The sequence below is a fragment of the Dipodomys spectabilis genome, unplaced genomic scaffold (genome assembly GCF_019054845.1).
Source record: "Dipodomys spectabilis isolate Male_0828 unplaced genomic scaffold, ASM1905484v1 ptg000266l, whole genome shotgun sequence".
Classification (NCBI taxonomy): domain Eukaryota; kingdom Metazoa; phylum Chordata; class Mammalia; order Rodentia; family Heteromyidae; genus Dipodomys; species Dipodomys spectabilis.
Genome location: NW_024870943.1, coordinates 5700323 through 5707052, shown reverse-complemented (window position 1 = coordinate 5707052; position 6730 = coordinate 5700323). Strand labels below are relative to the sequence as shown.

At 57.8% G+C, this 6730-nt stretch overlaps 1 protein-coding gene across 1 annotated transcript in view; it reads left to right on the top strand.

The window, feature by feature from the left end:
- The first annotated feature begins 320 nt into the window (after positions 1-320).
- Positions 321-6730, top strand: part of Bicra (BRD4 interacting chromatin remodeling complex associated protein) — a 34873-nt gene continuing 28463 nt past the window's right edge. Inside the window, 1 exon segment of the mRNA XM_042700456.1 lies at positions 321-366. The gene's annotated coding sequence lies outside the window, so the exon portion shown is untranslated.

Sequence of the window (6730 nt, the reverse complement as noted above, 5' to 3'; positions counted from 1 at the left end):
AGGGAAAAGAGGAGGAGGAAGAGGAGGAGGAGGAGGAAGAGGGGGGGCGGGACACAAAACCTGCAAGGTTTTTTTTTTTTTTTCCTCCTTTTGCATTTAGTTTTTTTTTTTAAATCATCTTATTTATTTATTTATTTATTTTTTGCACACCCTCAGGGCGCTCCGGGGAGCGGGCGCGGGCCCGGGGCGCGCGCGGGCCGAGCGCGGGGTGGCGGCGGGCCCGGGCGCCGCGGAGCCGCCGCCGCCGCCATGCGATCAGGCAGTGCGCTGACCGGCCCGGCCGGCCGGCCCCTTCTGGGTCCTCCCTGTGCAGCCCGTGCGGGGCCGTCCCGGAGACCCCGCGCCGACGGCTGCTCAAACATCAGGGTGAGTTTCTCACAATGTAGCAATTTCTCTTTAAATCTCTTAACTCTCTCTACCTGCGAGTCGGGGCTGTGACAGGGCGCAAAAGCGAGGGGGGGAGTGGGGGTTGGCGGCGAGGGTGTGTGTGGGGGGAGCCGGAGCCGGGGCCGAGCCCCCCCCCCCGACACACACTCTCAGCCCCCCAACCGGGGCGCAGCGCCCGCCGCCTCTCCGCTCTCCTTTTTTTTTTTTTTTTTTTTTGCTCGGCGGCGCCCACCATCATCTTCACCCCACCCCACCCCGGCTCTCTCCCGCCACCGTCGTCACCCCGATCTTTCGGGGACCCCCCCCTTTTCTCCCTACACACACACACACACACACACACACACACACACACACAACCGGCGGCCCCTGCCCCAGCCCGGCTCCCGGTGCCTCCCCGGCCCTCCCGCCGGCGGCCCCGGATACAATGGAGCGGCGGAGAAGCGAGACCCGACGTTCCACGGGGGGAAGGGCGGGACCCCCCCCCCGCCTCGGGGGACCCCCGCCCCTCGCCCGCTCGCCGCCTTTCGGGGTGTGTGTGTGTGTGTGTCTGGGGGAACCGATGAGGGCAGTGGGGCAGCCGGTGGCTATTTCCCGGCCCGAGGCGAGCGAGCCCTCCGTTTCTCCCCGTCCCCTGCGCCCCCTCCCCAAAACGCTCTCATGGATCGGGGAGGGGGAATGTGGGGGTGCCGGGGCACCTCGGCCTGCTGGGGAGGGCTGGATGGGGTCTCCCCCTCCCCGCCGCCCCCAAACAATGAGCGGAGTTAACTTGCCCCCCACCTCCCCGAGCCAGGGACCGGGTGGGCCCCCGCCCCCCACACCCCCAGCCGGCAGGCCCCAGAACTGGCGAACGTTACAGGAGGGGAGAAAAGGGGGGGGAGTCCCAACTCCTGTCATGCCCCCCCCCCCCGATCTCTACCCGGACGGGCCGAGAAGGGGAGGCACCAGGCCCAGCCCGGGCACCGCGCTCGGGTGGTGACCTTTAGACAAAGGCAGCCCTTTCCCGGGGGTGAGCCCGGGCCTCTCCGGGCCCCTCGACGGGCACCGGCGGGAGGGCGGGCGGGCGGGAGGGAGGGATGGCGGAGGAGGAGGAGGAGGAGGGACGAGCCATCTGGTTTTCCCATCCCTGGCTGCCCCCTTCGGCTGCTTCCCGGGCTCCTGTCACGGGCGGCGGCCGGGAGACGAGGGAACCAGGGTCTGCCCGGCCCTGCCCGGCCCTGCCCGGGCCTTGGTCGGCCGCCAGCCGGGAGGGAGGACCGCGGCGCGGGCGGGCGGGCGGGGGCTGGAAGGCACCGTGGCCGCTTCCTCCCCGCGCGCCTTTGTTTTGCTTTGTGGTTCTGAGCAGCTGAACCTCGGGGCTAGTGGGGGTCAGAGGCCTCGGGGTCACCTCTCTTGGGGGAGGGGGGAGAGTCTTGGTGACAGCTCTGACATCCCCCCCCAGGCTGTGGGTACCAGTTGGTGCCCAGCCACCCCCCCCCCCACCCTCCTCCCCTTCTTGCAATAAAAACCTAGGGACACCTTTACCCCCCCACCCCCTCCCAGACTCTAGGCCTGAGATTTAGGATTAGCTTTCTGGCTTTCATGCTCTCTCGGCACCTGGGGCTGGGGGAGGAGGGGGCCCTGTCAAGGGTGACACACGCCCCAGATGGAGAAATGGGAGACAGGTCTCTCAGGGACCATCCCTTTCCTCTGCCCCCATGGACTTCCGGGGCAGAGTTACCTCCCCTGCCTTTCCCCAGACCTTCCCCCTCTCCCAGAAGCCGGAAATAACCACAGCTCTTTATGGGAGGAGGGGAAGAGCATTATGGGTTGTCGAGTGCTACCAACCCCGGGTCTGTTATTGTCCCCATTCTCCAGGCGGGCTCACTGAGGCCCAGAGGGGTTCAGGAGCTTGCCTCATGTTTTGTTTACGTGGCTCTGCCATGGGAAAAGTCCAATCTGAAGTCTTTCCTCATGTCTTTGTGGCACACTCTTGGCCTTTGGATTTCAGGGGTCCTGGGTTCCCCCTAAAGGAGCAGGGAATGTTTCCTCCTGAGATCTGGTTTAGGGAAGGAGGGAGGGATAAAGAACAGCTGGAAGGGTAGGGACTGCCCTGTTGGGGTCCCTGATCCTCTACCCTGTGACCTGCTGTCATTCTGCCCTGGGATGCCAGCTGACTGGCCAGGCCACGACCTCCTGTAACCCTCTAGCAGGCCGGTCACCTCTTGGCTCAGTGTCGTGCACACATGACAATAATTAGAGTTGGGATAACTGACCCTAGGTGGGAAAGCATTGTCCAAATGTGTGATTTATATTTGGCACACAGGCCTGTGGGTGTGGATGCTCGGGTGAGCAGTGAGGCCTCTGGCATAGACTGCCCCCCCCCCTCAAGTAAGGGGAGAAGGGGGGGACTGGAGCTGACAGGGGCGGGGGTGGGGGGGGGACAGAGCTGGCCCCAGCCAGTACATCCACTGCCAGGTGTTGCTAGTGATCCATTTTCTGCCAGCTGAGGCCATGGCTGTTGGTGGGGGACCCACTCCAGGCCAGGCTGCAGGGGTAGAAAGGGGGAGCTGCCAAGTTGCCCTCAGCGCTGGGGGATCCCTGTGGCTTTAAGGGAGTCCCCTCTCTGATGCTCCTTGCAAGGATAGCAGGCATGGGGAAGAGACTCTGGAGGTTGAGTGAGAAGGGAAGGGTGGAGGCAAGGGAAGCTTAGAGCTGCCCTGTAGGGGGGAGGGGGAGAGGGGGAGGGGGAGGATGCCCACAGCTGACTTCCTTCCCAGAGGCCTCTGGGGCCTTGGCCAACTTTTTGTGGGGGAGGGGCTGGGGTGGGATATGGAGTCTGTCTGACACTACAGAAGGTCCAGAGAGGGACATTTCGGATAGGAGGGGAGGCCCTGGGGTGCAGGAGCAGCTGCCAGTCCTCCCCAGGCACCCCCCCCAACCAGCCCCACCCCCACCTACCAGGCTGTCTTGACTTCTGGTCTCAAGAATGCACCAGGCTGCTGGGGGGGGGGGGGGAGGAGCTAATTGGAAACAGGGGAACAAGGCATTCCTCCTTTCTGGGGGCCAGGGCCTGGGATGGGATGAGAGCCTGGTTCTCTTCCTCCTGGCTGTTTTGGGGGGAGGTCTCCTGAAAGGTGTCCACAAGTATACCCTCCCTGTGAGCAGACACAGCATTCTTCCCCCTCCTGGCATTGCCATGTCTGTCCGCTTTCTCTTGCCTGAGTTTGCTCCCTCAGGGCCACACCATGTCAGAGCTTGGTGAATGGTCTCCAGGGCGTCCCCCAGTTCTTCCTGCAGCACCCCCCATTCCTGTTTTGTCCCCGTTGACTAGAGCCTTTGTGTCAGTGACATGCAACTTTCCCCATCCAGAGGGAGAGATTTCTGAGTGGTGTCTGTTTCGGTTGGGGGTGGTGGTGGTGGTAGAGTTGGTGGCAGGGGAAGCAATGTTCCCAGTTAAAATTCCTGAGGGCCTACTGTGTGCCCAGGCCCTGAGGATCCATCTGGAAATTAGGACTCAGCCCAGCAGGAACCCTGAATTAGCTGCTGCAGGGTTTGATTAGTTCTGTCTGGGTGGCCTCAGCTGCCACCAGGGAAGAAGTGTCTCTCTCTCTCTCTCTCTCTCTCTTCCCTCTCCCTCCCCCCCTCTCTCTCCCTCCCTCTCTCTCCTTCTCCCTCCCTCCTTTCCCTTCCTCCTTTTTTTCCCTTTTCCTTAAATGATACATACCCATGGGACAAATTTCAAATTCCAGAGACACAATGTCCCCTCTCTGGCACCTTTGGTGTCCCTAGCTCTCTTCCCCAAGGACAGACGACACCATTGAGAGGTTCTCTGTGTGAACCCGGTCTGTCTTCACTGTGTCCACATGCTGATGTACTCTCCTGTGGTTGGGCACGTTGTTTTTCACCTTATCTTCCCCCCCCCCCCTCGCTCCCCCCCCCCAGCCACCACATGGGGATCTTCATCTTTTTCTTGACTTTGTTGTATTCCACCCGCTGGACAGACCTTGTTTTCTGTCATGGGCGTGGAGGTGTGGCTCAGGCAAGAGGTCCACAGGTATAGGTCCTGCTGGGAAGTGGTTGTGATTGGATTGCTACATCAGGATCTGCAAATCGGACTCCTTCCTCCCTCCCTGTTTTTTGGGTTTTTTTGGAGACAGAGTCTTCCTATGTATCCTGTAAGTTTGAAGATGGCCACCCGAGTGCTGGGATTACAGGTGGGCGCCACTATTCCTAGCTGTGTTCTTTTTTTGTTGGTCATGGGGCTTGAACTTTGGGTCCCTGAGCTCTTCAGCTCAAGACAAGTGCTCTACCACTTGAGCCACAGCTCCACTTCTGGTTTTCTGGTGGTTTATTGAAGATAAAAGTCTCATGGATTTTCTTGTCCAGGCTGGCTTTGAATCATGATCCTCAGATCTTAGCCTTTTGAGTAGCTAGGATTACAGACATGAGCTCCTGATGCCAGGCTGCTGTGTTATTTCTCTGATGTTGTAGTTTGAAAGGAGTTATTCTCTGTCCTGGTCAATCTCAGTCAACCTGTCTGCTAGGCCTAGCTCTCTGCCTTAGTGACCTTGCTCTTCTGCCTATGGCCAGCATTACATGCCTGTTACTTGTTGGGGGACAGGAGTGCAGACTCTGGAACCTGACTGTCAGTTTGAATCTTGGTTCTGCCACTTGCTGGCTTTGGCACAGAGCTGGCTGACTCTGGGATTCAGTCTTCTCTCTGTTGAGTGGGTTCATCTCTGGACCTACCTTGTTCGGTGGCTGCAGTGTTACATGACATTTGTAAAGGTTTTGGTAGTCAGTGTGGCTATGACATTTCAGGCGCTTGGTATCTTTTCTGCCCTTCTGGGTTGTGAACCCTCAAACTGGGTAGACACAAGATTGAATAAGTGTGGTTTTGGTGTTGATGGCACTTGAGTTTTAAATTCAGGACCTTCTGCTTTCTTTCTTTGTATATGCTGGTTCTGGGACTTGAACTCAGAGCCTGGGTGCTGTGCCTGGGGTTTTTTTTTTGTTGTTGTTGTTTTGCTAAGGTTAGTACTCTACTACTTTATCCAGAGCTCTACATCCAGCTTTTGGGTAGTTCATTGGAGATGAGAGTCTCACAGACTTTCCTGCTTGGACTGGCTTCGAACCATGACCCTCAGATCTCAGCCTCCTGAGTAGCTAGGATGGCAGGTGTGAGCCTACAGCACCCTGCCCTCTCTGCCTTTCATAAGTATACACCTCCATAGCTAGGCTACAAGCGATCCCTTCCTTGGTAGGGGCAATACTGGAATTTGAACTCAGTGCCTTGGACTTGGTAGTCAGGCAGGCACTCTAGCACTTGAGCCACCCCTGTGACCAGAGCAGTTCCTTCTTGTGTCTCATTTTCCTGGTCTGGTCTGCTGCCAGCCAGGCGTACCGATTCCAGGAATTCGCAGATGACACTGGCAGTTAGTTGTTCTCACTGTGATCTGCAGACTCTTGGCATTGAGTTTGGGCCAGGCACACGGGGCCTGTTTTGCCACTTGGGAGAATGGACACAAGGGACAGGGGCACCTTGCACCATGCCTGGCATGCTGTGATCATGACTGTGATTTGAGTTATGTTTCAGGTTAGTAGGTGAGGTCTCCTATGAGATCAATACCCAAGCACCATTGCCTTCCCCAGAAGTTAGCCTTTAGTTGGCTTTGGTTTGGTGCTGAGGTTTGAACTCAGGTCCTCCCACTTAAAGCTTTTGGTTTTAGTTTGTTTTCTTTTCAGATAGAATCTGTGTGCTTTTGCCAAGTTGGCCTCAGACCATGATCCTCCTACTTCTGCCTCCTGTAGCTGGGATTACAGACGTGCCATTATGCCTGGTCGGTCCGTATTTATTTTGGTGATGTTGGAGGTGCCTGTGCTAATCACATCCTGTGCCACTGCGTCCAGTCCCTCCTCCCCAACCAGGGCTGGCATTTTAAGCACTAGGCAACATTTAGGGCAGTAAAGCACCCACCCGGACTAGACAGAAAAGCCTAGCCAGCCAGCTTTGGTGGAAACTTCACCAGTGTCTTTCCTAACAATTTTCTGCTGATTTTTTTTGGCCTACTTTCCCCTCCTCCTGCCCCACACTATTTTCCCCCCTTTTTTTTGTTGGCGTACTTTTTATTTTTGGGTCTGGTCGTGGGGCCTGAACTCTGGGCCTGGGCGCTGTCCCTCAGCTCTTCAGCTCAAGGCTAGTACTTCCAGCTTTTTTCTTTTTGCTTATGTGGTGCAAAAAGGGCCTCAGGCATGCAAGGCAAGTGCTCTACCACTGAGCCACCTTCCCAGCCCCGTATTTTTTTTGGCGGGGCGGGAGGGGGGGGTCGGTTGTGGGACTTGAACTCTGGGCCTGAGTGCTGTC